General features: G+C 46.2%; 1 pseudogene; it reads left to right on the forward strand.

The window, feature by feature from the left end:
* Nucleotides 1–2,947: 2,947 nt before the first annotated feature.
* Nucleotides 2,948–8,250, forward strand: LOC109747856 (probable LRR receptor-like serine/threonine-protein kinase At1g51880; annotated as a pseudogene).
* The last annotated feature ends 8,637 nt before the right edge of the window (nucleotides 8,251–16,887 follow it).

Here is a 16,887-nt window from a genome sequence, read left to right on the forward strand (position 1 = left end):
CCCTAGTCTTGTCGGATCGACTTTGAGGATCACAAGAACTACAATAGTGCTCCTTGAGCTGTATGGATGAAGGAGGAAGAGGGAGCTAGCTCTCCTCTCTCCCTTGCATGAGTGTGTGGGTGTCAAATGAGCCAACCATCCCCTCCTATGGGGGCTCCTGTGAGGTCTTATACTCGGGCCTCCTAGGTTACAATTGATGAAGAAAGAGGGGCGGAGCCGTATTGCCAGTGTCTTTGGCCACTAGTGGGGCCTGCCGGCTGCACGTCACTATAGCGCATCGGTCTCAGTGTCACGGAGTGGGTGGCATAGTGCCCGACTGTAGTAGTATGGCTGACTTTGAAGTCTGTCAGCCATAATGTCTTCTGCTCATGCCCAATGGGACGCCCGATGTTGACTTTGCCAAGCTATAGCTAGCCAGGCTGCAGCCGGCTGGGCAGCCAGTCGGCAAGGCTCCAGCCGGGCTGTAGCCGTCCAGGCTCCAGCCAGCCAGGCAACTAGCCGGCCAGGCAGTCGATCTTGTTTTAAAAATGTTGTCTGTCTCCTTAAGCTTACCCGGGGGTCATCCCCCGTCAGAAGGGGTGATGATGACGGCACGCCTTCGGTTCGTGCTTGTAGTCGTTCTAAGTGGTCTACGGACCTAGATGTTATGTTTACTTTTGGGTCTGTGAGATCCGTGCAAATTTTTCTTTTTAATTTGTTTTTTCTTTCTTGCATGTTATGTCATTTGACTTAGACTTCATCAAGTTTCGACGCCCTTACCAACCCAATAATCACGTCAACGTCACCAAGATTAAGCACAACGTACTGTGAAAGGAGTAACTACCTGGTGTACATAACGGCCATCAAATTAATTGAGCTAGTACGTAAGAATTTTGTAAAACTTGTAAAGAGTACTACTGCCTAAGGGCATCTTCAAGGGAGACCCGCAGAACACCCGGGCAAACATATTTGTTCACTTTTGCAATCAAATAGGGACCTGTATCGGTCCGCGAAGCGGTGCAGACGTTCGTTTTCAGGCAAATTAAAGACAACAGTAAGGGAAATATACATGTCCAGACATCCACTTGACCAATCAAAAGCCTCTGCATGGTCTTCCTTTCTTTCTCTTTCTTGTAACCCTTTCTTTGCAATCCGTACTCCGGAAGGCACAATATTATTGGCCGGGATTAGACTAGAAAGAGGGCTGGCGGCACAAATTATTGTAGCTAGTTTGGCAACCCTTATTTTGATTATGCTCACGTGTAAACTAAGATAAGGGCATCTAAAAAGGTGGTGATTGACAGCAGGCCCGGCAATAACACTGTGAGGGTAACATGCACTTACGTATCCGCGGAATATCTTCGGGCAGCATGTTACGGTGGGTCGCCGCGGAATGTCAGATCATATAGTGCACTATATAGTCACGGGAATCAATCACTGGCACGACCTACGATCATCTGCGCACACTCCTAGTAGGAATCAGACGAACAGGCGAGGAAAAAGTCAGCCGATCCCCGAGCCGGGGGACTGCATGGTGCACCAGCAAAGCCATTGACTGACTCGTAGCGCATGCAAGTCAACTCATCGCCCATGTGATGCGCCTCAACTGAGCAAGAGCATGTACAACCCGAGTGAGCTTACATGACCCCCGAGTCGCGGACGCGTCCGTGGATAACGCCGCTCACCCCTAAGTTGTTCGCGTCCACGGTCATCTTCCTCATATGCAAACCCCTAAATACATACAATCTCATGAAACGTAAATCAAATGACGTACTTCATAGTTCATATGGGATATATACCACATAGCTCATACACGACATAGCAAACTAAGACATACCGTAGAGGAGTTTATCATACATGTCATCCGACTACAAAAACTAGGCAATGTTCTACTAGTTCAAATCGGGCAATAGAGAAAGTTCATCCACTGCCACCCATTGCCCTTGTCTGTCTGGTAGAGATTGTAGCACTCGAAGGTGACATAGGGGTTGAGGCGGATCTGCTCGGAGGTGTTGGATGCGGCACCAGTCTCCTCCTCCACCTCTTTGGGGGGGGGGGGGGGGGGGGGGGGGGGGGGGGGCAGGCCAGCAAAGGCACGGGAGGGCCGAGTTTGCTCCACCGCGAGCGCATGCACCACCCCAACTTGCTGCTTCGCCAGGATCCTGGCACGAATAGAATCCATAGCCTTGTCCTCGACGGGGTTGTCTGATGTGGCACGGTGCGACTCACCCTCTACAGTGTGGCGCACCTTCTCCCTCTCACACGGACACGTCGGGCCTCGGAGCCCAACGCCATGAGGACAAGGACCGAACGTAGGGCTTGCTCGAACATCGCCACCATCTCCGGCTCCGGAGTGGACATGTGCCTCGAGCCGCTGGTGGACGCATTGCCACCGCTGGGTCCAAGGTAGCTCCACTTGATGCCTATCTTCTCAGGACCATCGGAGAGCCAACAGGATGGCTATCTCGTCCTTGTCCGTGCAGGGGACGGTGTCCTAGTTGACAGTTCCCACGTTCAGATCCGCTGCCCATCATGCTGTAAATGGCTGAAGATCATCAAAGAGGAGCTAGGTGGAGCGGACTGGAAGTGACGTGGAGTGGCAACAAAATGGCTAGGGCCTGGGAGGGCCCAAATCCGCCCTAGATATCGACAGGATTTGAGGGGTGTCGGACAGCCCGTACGGTTGAGCTGACTTTGGGGGGTCTGGTTGAGTTCGTTTTTTGGTTCGGGCAGTGCCCGGTCTGTCCGCCCAGACATTTGAAGTGGGTTTGAGGGGCCTAGTTGTAGATGCTCTAAGATTCCCATGTGAACTCATTAAGCAGGCAAATGAGCTCATTACGATGTGGTATTAGACTAGCTAATCTCCGTCTCCCAACTAACTAATAATCCGTCCAGCTGTAGACGACTTACGTACTACTCCTACAAGACTATGCTCGATGGTGTCTATTCCATTTAAGTTCTAGCGAGTGTAACTAACTGCCCGCACATGTGCCATTGATCAGCTGGATCGCCGAGAGCAAGAGCAATGGCGACCCGGTGGCTGCTAATGCTTCTTCTCGGCCTCGGCATTAGCGGCAGCGTTCTTCAGGTCCATGGCCAGGTCGACAAGTTAGCCAGTGAGCCCATTAATCTCTCGCTTTTGGTGATTTCTCGACATTTTTGCTCCCCGGCCAGATAGAACACCCACAATTTTATGCAATATAGCTAGCACAGCTGCATGGCACTAGGTACACTGCACGGCCATGGATGCGCATGCACAAAAGAGCATCATAGCCACTAGGACACTAGCTATGCACAGATCCAACTCGGCAACTGCTTATCGCGTGTGCACTATGTATGCAGGTTTCATAAGCATAGACTGCGGCCTGCCGGAGAATTCTGCCGGCTATGTGCAGAACACCACGAATATGCGGTTTATCGGGGACGCTGGTTTTATCGACGCCGGCACAAACCACAACATCTCCGCCGAGTACATCACCCCGGCGTTGGCCTGGGGCTGGCACACCGTGCGCAGCTTCCCCACCGGCGTGCGCAACTGCTACACGCTCCGCCCCATAGCATCGGCGGGGCCCACCTACCTGCTCCGTGCCATGTTTATGTATGGAAACTACGACGGCCTGAACAGGCGGCTGCCCATCTTCGACATTTATCTCGGCGTCAACTACTGGAGCACCGTGAACATCAATGCCACTGACATGCCATTGCTCATGGAGGTCATCGCCTACGTCCATGGCGGTACTGTGCAGGTATGCCTCGTGAACACCGGCTCCGGGACGCCGTTCATCTCCAACCTGAACTTGAGGCCCCTCAAGAAGACGCTCTACCCGCAAGTCAACGCGACGCAGGGGCTTGTTCTTATCACCAGGTCCAGCTTTGGCACTAAAAAGAACGTTAGGTATGGACGTGAGCAGAGTAATATTTTTCCAAAGTCTAACATTTATACAAGCTTCTTAATCTTTTGCATAACATGTAGAGTAAAACCTACGACTTTCCCAACGCACATGCAGGTATCCGGACGATCCCTACGACCGTGTATGGCTCCCGTGGACCATGCCGCATTCGGACAAGTGGTTGGAGATCTCAACGGCCGATAACGTGGAGGATAACCTCGAAAGCTTCGAGGTGCCCTCCGCCGTGATGCGCACTGCCATCACGGCCGCCAACACCTCCTCCCCCATCCGGTTCTCGTGGGACGCGGTGCGGAACGCTGACCATCACATCCCGGGGTACATCTGGATGTTGTACTTCGCGGAGCTGCAGAGGGACGCCGTGCGCGAGTTCTACATCACCGTCAATGGTGAGCTCGCGTACCCGCGCGTAATGACGCCGCTGTACCTGGCAACCGATGCCATCTACGGCCGCCAACCTGATGATGGCTTCGACCGGTACGACATCTCACTGAACGCCACCGCGAACTCGACGCTTCCGCCGATCATCAATGGCGTGGAGGTCTTCTTGCTCCTCCCTACCACCGGCGTAGCCACGGTCCTTCAGGATGGTAACCAGCTATTATTTTCAGATGCATATATAGTTATATATATGTGATCATGTATGAAACTACATCGCTTATAAGAACTTAATTTGTGGGGAAAGTTGTAATTGCACTCCGATCCCAATGCTGTGCTCCCCCTTATCTCCACCATCCAATCTTTGCATCAAAGTTCGAACTTGAAACTTTGCAAGCCAACATCACAAAAGTATTACTATGTGCAGAAAGTGTAAAACTTTAACTTTCTGCACATAGTAGTACTTGTGTGATATTGACCTACAAACGTTTCAAGTTCAAATGTTTTCTTGTTTGGGAGAAACGAAAAAGAGAAATTAGCAGTAGCACAGATCTTGACGCGAAACTTGCGGTCCAGATCAGGGGGTGTACCTTCATGCATGTGTGCTCTAATAATCTACTCATTTTGCGTATTGCTACTATGCAACAGCTTCTGCCATCACGGCGGTCAGAGACAAGTACCGGGTGAAAAAAAACTGGATGGGAGATCCGTGCATGCCGAGGAAATTCGCGTGGGATGGATTGAGTTGCAACTACGCTATTTCTGGACCACCGACTGTCAAAAGCTTGTGAGTTAATCTTGGACAAGTAAATGGCCCAGCAATTACTGGAATGATTATCTGAACTGTTGTATACATACACTGCAGGAATCTATCTTCTATGGGTCTGAGTGGCAACATCTCCTCTTCCTTTGGGGATCTAAAAGGTTTACAATACTTGTAAGGAGATTATCAAACCATTCCATACTAGAATTTTTTTTGTAGGGTAACTAAGTTATTTATCCCAGAACTTAATTACATTTGGCAGGGATTTGTCTCGCAACAATCTCACCGGCTCCATTCCTGACACCCTTTCACAATTGTCATCGCTTACACTTCTGTCAGTAACTAATCTCTCATATTTTTAGTTTTTTACCATTACTTATTTCCTTTGTGTATAAACTGATGTTGCCAAACTTCTGCAACTTTGCCTTTTTAACATATGAAAAGGCATTCAAATTGATTGGGTGATAACAAATTATATGATTGAATTTGTAACAAAATATACTTTCAGTTTTTTGTTTTTACTAACATCTTCATATGAGGATTATCAGACAAATACATATCGGAGACTTGTGATGTTTTAGCTTTGTCCTGAATTAACGTTATATGATTATAGCATTTTTCAGATTCATCTCCCAATACATATCCATCATTTGTTTTGACGTGCAACACTATTTTGTTTCATTATCTCGCTTATTATTTGACAGAAAAATACTATATCTTGTGATAGTAGTACGTACTAGGACACTATCTTGACTTCTTTTCCCTTCTTCCAGTGATTTGACAGGAAACCGGCTTACTGGAGAAATTCCTTCCATGCTTCTGAAAAGAAGCCAAGATGGCTTCCTAACTCTAAGGTTCGTGCCCCACTAGCATCTGAATTTCTGCAATTATTTTCGACATGGTTTTCACTTTCTTTGCTGAAGGTAGGCATGCATGCTGTTCAGAATATGGATGTAGCTTCTCATTCTTTGTTTTGCTAGATATAATAACAATCCGGAACTCTGCAGCAATGGCAATTCTTGTGTGCCTCCAAAGAAGAAGAGCAATTCAATGGTTCCTGTCTATGTTGCTATTCCAATAGTTGTAGTACTCGTGATTTTGTTGCTTTTAGTGCTGCTCATTTGCATGCGAAGGAGAAGGCAAGGTGAGAGGCTTGACTGAAACATAGAAGTTTCTATCTCTGAATGTAAGTATGAAATGATTAAGGGACCTTAGTTTGCGTGATTGGTTTCTGAAGGAACAGCAAGCAACAGCATCAAGCCGCAGAATGAGACGCGCTTTACCCCGCCGCACTCTTGGGATAGAAACAGAGACAGCTCACTGCAACTGAACAATCAGCGGTTCACGTACGAGGAAATAATGGTCATAACGAACAACTTCCAGCGAGTGATCGGCCAAGGAGGGTTTGGTAAAGTCTATGATGGATTCTTGGAGAATGGCACCCAGGTGGCTGTCAAGCTTCGGTCTGAGTCATCAGCTCAAGGTGTACAAGAGTTCCTGGTCGAGGTAAGATTTGCTCAAGTATATGCCATAGGAAATCATGCAAGTTTTCTTATCGATTTTGTAATGCATTGATCTTTGTTGGTTCAGGCTCAGACATTGGCTAAGATTCATCACAAAAATCTTGTAACCATGATTGGCTACTGCAACGATAGAGAGCACCTAGCCCTCGTGTACGAGTACATGTCCGAAGGAGCCCTACATGAACATCTGAGAGGTATGTAAATTGCCCGAGTGTGCACACTTGAAGAACATTGGTATGTTGTCAATTAAGAATATCAAAGACCCAAGGACCCAAAGAATTGTAGGAATATCAACCAAATATATTATTCATCCGACGATCTTTCTGCAGGCAGACACTACGACACAACATTAACCTGGGCACAGAGACTTCGTATTGCACAGGAATCCGCACAAGGTAAGTTGTTAAAATCAGATTTTTCTTCATGACATTTCACTTGGAAGCTAGAAAGCTCATACTATGTGTGTGTGTGTGTGGTGTTGGATGTGTCCATCCTAGCTATGCGGAGGCCGGGTGTATGCTTATTGTGTTTTGTATCACCTTGATGCTTCACTAAACGCCCTTTTTCAAAAAAAGAAAATTGTCGGATGATTATTTCATGTCGGTGCACGCAGGGCTTGAGTATCTACACAAGGGCTGCAATCCACCCCTCATCCATAGGGACGTGAAGACATCAAACATCTTGCTAAATGCGAACCTTGAGGCCAAGATTGCCGATTTCGGCCTACTCAAGGCATTCAACTACGATGATGATACCCATGTGTCCACAGCCAGGTTGGTTGGCACGCACGGTTACATTGCCCCTGAGTAAGTGCACCATTCTAAATTCTTGCTTATAATGCTATAATAGCCTCTTGCCACTTATTAATAGCAGAAGTGGTATACTTTATAGAGTTGTCCAAAGGTAGCATAATTCATATATTACATGATGTACCTTTTCTTCTAGGATAGATGATCATGACCTAATCCGTTCGATTAGGAAGCTATCCTACACATTATTCATTTATAGGAGATGTGCCAAACTTTTCTGGTGAGGTTAAATTCACAATGCTTTTCACACTTTTCTAGGTACCTAACAACATTGCAGGTGACCAATAAGACTGATGTGTATAGTTTTGGAGTAGTGTTGTTGGAAATAGTCACGGGCCAACCTCGCATCTTGAATAATCCGGAACCTTCAAGCATTACCAAGTGGGTCCAGGAACGGCTTTCCCAGGGAAACATAGAGGGTGTGGTGGATGCGCGCATGCATGGAGAGCACGACATCAACACGTGTGGAAAGCAGCGGGCCTTGCTCTCAAGTGTACTGAGCATACACCGGCGCAACGGCCCACAATGACCGAGGTGGTGGTACAGCTGCAAGAGTGCATCGAGCTTGAGACTGCGCGCTGCAGCGGTGGCAGCGCGAATCCTAAGTTTTACATGGCGAGTAGCAGCGACCCATTCTCAAGTTATAATCGATACGCCACTAACCAGTCTGCTAGTGTGAGTCATAGCAATGATGTATTTGAGGTGGAGCGTTTAGGCAGGGTTCTAACCATGACTATTGGTCCTGTCACCAGGTGAGGAGAGGACACGTACAATGAGTTATTTCCGTCTCTCTACTGCAGGGTTTTGTTTTACTTGGAGAACAACAAAAATTGATGACGTGTCATCCAGGAAAGAGCAAATATGTATCGTTACTTGTATCCTTCTACAGTGTATCTTGTCTTAAAATGAATGCAAACAATTTTTAAAATTTTGACCACTAATCTAAACATGATGTGCAAAGGCTGACTTGTGATAAAACACTATCATCTTACTATGATTAGAAAATTTTGTACTATAAGGGACCAACCCTCCTCTTTACCTACTATAGTTTTGTTTGATCAGGGACAATATATTAATATCATGACGAAATACACTCGTATGTGCAACAATACAATGTCAAGAGCTAGTTGAGACATCGAAGTTGCACATAGCAGAGAGAGAGAGAGAGAGAGAGAGAGAGGACCTCTAGACGTCATCTCGAAGTGATCAATGTTACGAAACAGAACGGTCAACATCAACTACCAATTATGGCAGTACGAGAAAGGTTATCCAAAAACAAAGTCTTCTGGAAGGAAATGACAAGCGTGACATCATTACAGGACCCAACCACATGAGCTAGATCATAGGTTTTCACCACAGCTAGGAATTTTGAGAAAACTCCAAACAATGCTTTCAGCGAGTGAATGACGTGGAAACACAGCCATTGCCAGGTACAACCAATGAAGTTTGAAATATTAAAGATGCTGACTAGAGAGGGAGTCAATAGGCGACCGCAAAATTTAATTTCTTGTCGACTCTAGGGAGCACAGAGTTAGAGGTTATCTAAAATGCAGCAAAGTGAACAACCTATGTGATAATATAGCAAGCAACAAGATAAACAAACTACCACACTCGAGTATATATAAGAAAGTGGAAAATAGCCAATGCATGGAGATGAAGATGTAATCCAAACTTCACACTCTTAGGGTAGTACTCCTTTCATCCTAAAATAAGTGCCTCAACTTTGTACTAACTTTAGTACAAAGTTGTATTAAAGTTGAGACACTTATTTTGGGACGGAGGGAGTACCAATCTTCATTGGAGAGGAGAGTCCAACCATGACCTGACGATGATAACTTTCTCACCCTTCTTCTCTGAGAGCCTCGGTCAAAAATGTCCTTGCTAGCTTCAGTAGTAGTAGGTCTTCAGGTGACCTTCAAACCCTCACAAACTTCTCAGAGTAAATCCATGCACTTGGATGCTTCTATACCTCCAAACCTTCACTAGTAGCAGCTCTTCAGGTAACCTCCCCCCCCCCAAAAAAAGCACTCCCATCTTTGAGTTTTTGGTTGTCGATGATACACCAACCTCTCGGCCACACCCCCGCTTGCACCACGCTCTAAATCATGTGTATTCTTGGGCTATCCTACAAACCATCCTGGTTATCACTTTTTTTTCACAAACCGCATAACCATTTCACGACATGTCACCTTCGATGAGCGCCATTCCCATTCGCCAATGTTCCCACCCCACCGGCATCCTCTGTTTATGGTTTTTTTCTCTCTCTTCCTGCACGTGTGCAACCCCCACTTCACATCACTCGCCCTAACCCCAACACCACTATTGTACACCACCTCCCACTGTGTCGCCTGCTCCGACCCACTCCACACATGCCGCCATGCCCCCACCTATTCCTCCCACGACCACTCATATACCTCCTGTGGTTAATGAGCATACCATGCTCACACATGGCAAACATGGTTTTCGGCAACCAGTGGACGAATTAAATCTTCATGTGACAACTCTCTCACCTATCTCGCACACTTATCGTGCAGCCCTCAATGATGAGAATTGGCGTTTGGCCATGCAGCAAGAATTCGATGCTTTATGTGCTAATAACACCTAGGATTTTGTTGCAAGACCAGTTGGTGCTAATCTTGTTACATGCAAATGGATCTTCTATCATAAGCTCAAATTGATGGCTCGTTGGATCGCTACAAGGTTCCTTTGGTTTTTTGGGGGTTTTCACGACGCCCTGGTGTCGACTTCGGTGAGACTTTCAGTCCGATTGTTAAACTGGTTGTGCGCACCGTCCTTAGCTTGGTGGTTTCTAACGCCTAGTCAGTCCATTAGCTCAACATCAACAGTGTGTTTCTTAATGAAACACTTGCGGAGATTGTTTACTGTCAACAACCATCCGACTTCGTCGACACCACATTCCCCGACCATGTATGCCTCCTCAACTGGTATCTTTCTGGTCTCAAGCAGGCCCCTCAAGCTTGGTTTAGCCGCATCGCCACCTTCCTCGCATACGTGGGCTTTATCGCCTTCAAAGCTGATCCATCATTATTCATTAATCAACATGGGTCACCTGACACTTCAACATGAGTTCTCACTCAAGGATATTGGATATAGCTTCACCACTTCCTTGGCGTCTTCGTCCAGCGCACCGACACAGGGCTATTTCTCTCCCAGCCCTAGTTCACTAAGGACATCGTCGCTCGTTCTGGGATGAGTAACCATAGGCCCTGCAGTACACCGGTGAACACCATCCTCAAACTCGCAACCACCAGTCCTCCCGTCAATAACCCTACCGACTACCAAAGCATCATTGGCGCTCTTTAGTACTTGATGTTTACTAGTCCGGGAATTGTGTATGTGGTCCAGCAGGCATGTCTTCACATGCATGACCCACAAGAATCGCATGCCAACCTGATGAAGCCATTCTTCGATATCAAACTGCCCCCTATGAAAGATTGTGGATGTCGCCTAGAGGGGGGTGAATAGGCGCTTTAAAATAATTACAGTTTAGACTTGAACAAATGCGGAATAAAACTAGCGTTTAATTTGTCAAGCACAAAATCTAAATAGACTAGGCTCACCTATGTGTAGGGGAACGTTGCATGGAAAACAAAAAATTTCTACGCACACGCAAGATCTATCCATGGAGATGCATAGCTACGAGAGGGGAGAGTGTCGGTGTTAAAACCGGCCGATCTCGGGTAGGGGGTCCTGAACTGTGCGTCTGTGGATCGAAGGTAATAGGAGGCGGGGGACACGATGTTTACTCAGGTTCGGGCCCTCTTAATGGAGGTAATACCCTACTTCCTGCTTGATTGACTTTGATGAGTATAGGGGTTACAAGAGTTGATCTACCTCGAGATGGTAATGGCTAAACCCTATATGTCTAGCCTGTATGATTGTGATCGCCTCTACGGACTAAACCCTCCGATTTATATAGACACCGGAGAGGGCCAGGGTTGTACAAAGTCGGTTTACAGAGAAAGGAAACTATACGACTAGCCGCCAAGCTTGCTATCCACGCCAAGGAGAGCCCCATACGGACATGGGGAAAGGCCTTTTATCTTGTACCTTCACGGCCCATTAGTCCGGCCCACGTCACATAGTCCGACCATCCGAGGACCCCTTAATCCAGGACTCCCTCAGTAGCCCCCGAACTTGCCTTCAATGACGATGTAGTATCCGGCTTTATGTCTTCGGCTTTGCAACGCGGGTTCTCCATTGTACTTCGGATTGACGATAGTTCGGCTGCCCATTAAATATTGTTTCTTCACTACCGTCGCCTCGTCTTCCACGTGTCAAATGAATGTGAACAGTCTCGGTGTTTTTACAAATAAACCCTCGACCAGGCGGGAAAGGCACCTATATAAAGAGATTGGATCTCAGAAACCATTCCACACCACGCGGAAATCCTTAGAACTTTGCCATAGGAAATCGCCCAAACATGGCCAACGCTCCTAGCTCCTCCTCGCGCCCCAACAGCCCTCAAAAAGGCGACTGGGAAAGTTGTTCGATATCCCACGCCCATCTGAGCAAACTTCAGACGCAGGGGTACCTTCCTCCCGTGGATCTAGTCTCCGTTCGGGCTGGATTAACTTCCATCGACGGCAAAGCCTTGGCGGAGAATTTCCCCAATCCTTCTAAAGAGGAGCGGGTGTGCTTTGTTTCCTTTCTCCTGAGAGGTGTAGGATTTCCTATTCACCATTTCCTCATAGGCCTACTGGAGTATTACGGCCTTCAACTGCACAATTTGATGCCGGGCTCCATCCTGCATATCGCGGGCTTCGTTGCTCTTTGCGAGTTGTTCCTGGGCTGCGAGGCCCATTTCGAGCTATGGCGGAAATTTTTCTTCCTCGTCCCCTGCTCCCAAATTAAAGGGATCTATATTCGAGGTGGGCGGCGCCGAAGTATGGCGCATAGCCGGGACTGGATACCTGTCCGACACTCCGAAGAAGGCATCCGAAGAGTGGCCCTTGGAGTGGTTTTATATTAAAGACGTCATTCTTCCGGACCCAATCCGGCGTGGTCTTCCCGAATTCTCCAGTGCTCCTTTAAAGAAGCGCGCCAGCTAGCGCCCCTGAAGCCTCGAAGAAGAACATAGTGATGAGGTTTCGAGACTAGTAAGCAAGATCAGAGTACTTGCCAACTCCGGGCTGTCCATAATTGAAGTAATGGCAATTTCAATAACCCTATGTGTTCAGCCGCTCCAATCTAGAGGTCTTCCCATGTGGAATTATAATGGGGAGGACGATGCGTCCCGTTGCCTGCGCAAAGGTCTAGACAATTTTGCCGCCCTGGTCACCATCTTAGCTGACCTGTACAAAGGGGAAAAGGAAGACTTCGCTCGTTTGACATGTCGGGAAGGCTTTTCGATGTACAACCCCATCCCCTGGGTGAGTTTTTCAATTATTGGCTACTCAACCTTTCTCTAGAGTTTATGCTAGTCGAATTTAATCCGGCTGCTTTTTGACAGGAATGGAGAAAGATCGTCGAGGGGATCTACAGCCCCGCTCCGCAGTCAGAGGACCATATTCGGGACCTAGATCCCGGATATGAAGAAGATCCAGACATATTTATAGAGCTTAAGGAGGGAGTTTTTTATCAGGCGAGCTATGATGACACGGAAGTAGCCATTACAGCCGATTACCCCGGCCTTCTCCCTACCTCCCATGTAAGTACCCAGGAGACGTCTCCTTCAAAAGAGTTTTCCCGTTGCGCCTCACCCACCGCACTATCTTATGCTCTGAAGGGGCGACGCTCGTCTCGCCGAGATGTATCAAAGGCATCTTCTAAGAAGGCGACACCTGCGCAGGGCGAGTCTTTGAAAAGAAAGGCCAACGGTGATACTACCGAGCCCCCGCATTCACCAAAGAGGTATAGTTTTTAACACGCACCCAGTGGACAGACCGAATTATGACGTTTTCCGTTGGGCTATCTTGTAGGAAGATCATACGCCGGACTATATCCGGGGACCTCGCCGGCCGTGCATCGACCAATCCGGCTCCGGACCCTTCCATAAGGACTAGGGTTGATACAGGTAAAATGCTGGATTGTCATCTCCAAGAGGATTCGAATAATGTATCTGTCACCAATTCCGAAGTGGAGAGCGCGATGAATCATCGGCAGAGGAAAGAGGCCATGCGCGACCCAAGTTTCACCGAAGAGGCGTTCAATGCCCTCAGCTCAGCGGATGCATACATCCGAGCTGCTCGGGATGGACTTGCCGGAGCCACTGATACGTCTCCAGCGTATCTATAATTTATGAAGTATTCATGCTATTATATTATCTATTTTGGATGATTATGGGCTTTACTAAACACTTTTATATTATCTTTGGGCCTAACCTATTAACCCAGAGCCCAGTGCCAGTTTCTGTTTTTTTCCTTGTTTCAGTGTTTCGCAGAAAAGGAATCAAATGGAGTCCAAACGGAATGAAACCTTCGGGAGCGTGATTTTTGGAACGAACGTGATCCAGGAGACTTGGAGTTGAAGTCAAGGAAGCTTCGAGGTGGCCACGAGGCAGGGAGGCGCGCCTGCCCCCCTGGGCACGCCCCCAACCCTCGTGGGCCCCTCGTGGCTCCCCTGACCGACTTCTTTCGCCTATATATGTCCATATACCCTAAAAACATCGGGGAGCACAATAGATCGGGAGTTCCGCCGCCGCAAGCCTCTGTAGCCACCAAAAACCAATCGGGACCCTGTTCCGGCACCCTGCCGGAGGGGTGATCCCTCACGGGTGGCCATCTTCATCATCCCGGCGCTCTCCATGACGAGGAGGGAGTAGTTCACCCTCGGGGCTGAGGGTATGTACCAGTAGCTATGTGTTTGATCTCTCTCTCTCGTGTTCTTGATTTGGCACGATCTTGATGTATCGCGAGCTTTGCTATTATAGTTAGATCTTATGATGTTTCTCCCCCTCTACTCTCTTGTAATGGATTGAGTTTTCCCTTTGAAGTTATCTTATCGGATTGAGTCTTTAAGGATTTGAGAACACTTGATGTATGTCTTGCGTGGGATGCCTGTGGTAACAATGGGGTATTCTATTGATTCACTTGATGTATGTTTTGGTGATCAACTTGCGGGTTCCGTGACCTTGGGAATCTATGCATAGGGGTTGGCACACGTTTTCGTCTTGACTCTCCGGTAGAAACATTGGGGCACTCTTTGAAGTTCTTTGTGTTGGTTGAATAGATGAATCTGAGATTGTGTGATGCATATCGTATAATCATACCCACAGATACTTGAGGTGACATTGGAGTATCTAGGTGACATTAGGGTTTTGGTTGATTTGTGTCTTAAGGTGTTATTCTAGTACGAACTCTATGATAGATCGAACGGAAAGAATAGCTTCGTGTTATTTTACTACGGACTCTTGAATAGATCGATCAGAAAGAATAACTTTGAGGTGGTTTCGTACCCTACAATAATCTCTTCGTTTGTTCTCCGCTATTAGTGACTTTGGAGTGACTCTTTGTTGCATGTTGAGGGATAGTTATATGATCCAATTATGTTATTATTGTTGAGAGAACTTGCACTGGTGAAAGTATGAACCCTAGGCCTTGTTTCCTAGCATTGCAATACCGTTTAAGCTCACTTTTACCACTTGTTACCTTGCTGTTTTTATATTTTTAGATTACAAATACTCATATCTATCATCCATATTGCACTTGTATCACCATCTCTTCGCCGAACTAGTGCACCTATACAATTTACCATTGTATTGGGTGTGTTGGGGACATCCCGGCGCTCTCCATGACGAGGAGGGAGTAGTTCATAATCTCGGGTCACTATGGCTTAATCTTGGGTCAATATGCTTAATCTCAAGTCAAATCGCACTAAGTGGTCAACCTTCCCGGAAGGTCACCCATCCTCACACTACTCCAGCCCGAGCACGCTTAACTTCGCAGTTCTATCCAACCCCAGCACCACCTCACTTAACAGCCACTTGTTGATATATCTATCATATCAATCCTATTAAACCTTGTTGATGTCTAGGACTTTGTTCATATTCATGAGTATGATGAAATTTTGAAAAATATTTCAAACTTCCCTGTCATATTACGAATCACTTTTTGAAAAAAATTCCAAAAAAAAATTTCAACACCAATATTTTTTTCTGTTACTAGTGGCGCACCTAGCAAACGATGCGCCACTAGTAAGTTTGAAATTTTTTGAATTTTTCTGCCTCTAGATCTTGAAAGCCCCGTATCTTTTTTTCTGTTAGGTTTTTGAGGATTTTGAAAATGTTTAACGGGTTCCCCCGGTTAAATTCTTATGTAACTTTTCGAGTAGATGATTTTTCATATTAAAACTTTTTAATCCGAGTTCGTATGCAAAAGTTATGCCCATTTTACAAATTCCAGAGAGATTTTGCAAATAAAGTCGAAATTCATATTTGTAAATTTTCCCAACAACTAGACCACATATCACATGGGAAACTTATTTTCTTTTATTTTTTTGACATTTCCATCATTTTCTTTTAGTTTTTTTAAACTGAAAAGGCGGTCCAGGGGGGTGCATTCGGTGGAATGGGCCAAGTTACTAATGGCGCACCGTGGGGGTGGTGCGCCATTAGTAGTTCAACTAGTAATGGCGCACCACCCCCACCGTGCGCCATTAGTAGTTTAAAAAAAAATTGAAACAAAATTTGTAAAAAAATTACTAATGGCGCACCGTGTGAGTGGTGCGCCATTACTAGTTCAACTAGTAATGGCGCACCATCCCACGGTGCGCCATTAGTAGTTTAAAAAATAAAAATAAAAAATTTTGAAAAAACATTTGAAACATAATTACTAATGGCGCACCGTGGGAGTGGTGCGCCATTACTAGTTAAACTAGTAATGGCGCACCATCCCACGGTGCGCCATTAGTAGTTTTGAAAAAAAATTAATTTTTTTTTACTAATGGCGCACCGTGGATGTGGTGCGCCATTAGTATTTGCACACTAATGGCGCACCAACACATGGTGCGCCATTAGTATTTAGTAATGGCGCACCACATGTACAGTGCGCCATTAGTGTCCATATTGGCTATAGCTGTTTTTGTAGTAGTGTGACGCTAATGATATGCAAAGCCACAAGCTTGGGGATGCTATGTTTGATGAAGATGATATGTTTAGTCCCCCAAGTTTTGATGAGCAAATTTATTATGATGAAAGAATGCCTTCTATTTATGATGATTATTGTGATGACACGTATGCTATAAAGAATAAAGATAACCATGAAACTTGTCATCATGATTTTAATTTGCAATTGGATTATGCTTCACATGATAATTATTTTGTTGAGTTTGCTCCCACTACTATTCATGAGAAGAAATTTCCTTATGTGGAGAGTAGTAAAATTTATATGCTTGTGCATCATGAAAATAATGCTTTATGTGATGGTTATATTGTTGAATTCATTCATGATGCTACTGAAAATTATTATGAGGGAGGAACATATGCTTGTAGGAATTGCAATAATATCAAGTTTCCTCTCTATATGTTGAAAATCTTGAAGCTATGCTTGTTTTACCTTCCTATGCCA

Source organism: Aegilops tauschii, chromosome 1 (genome assembly GCF_002575655.3).
Source record: "Aegilops tauschii subsp. strangulata cultivar AL8/78 chromosome 1, Aet v6.0, whole genome shotgun sequence".
NCBI classification, from domain to species: domain Eukaryota; kingdom Viridiplantae; phylum Streptophyta; class Magnoliopsida; order Poales; family Poaceae; genus Aegilops; species Aegilops tauschii.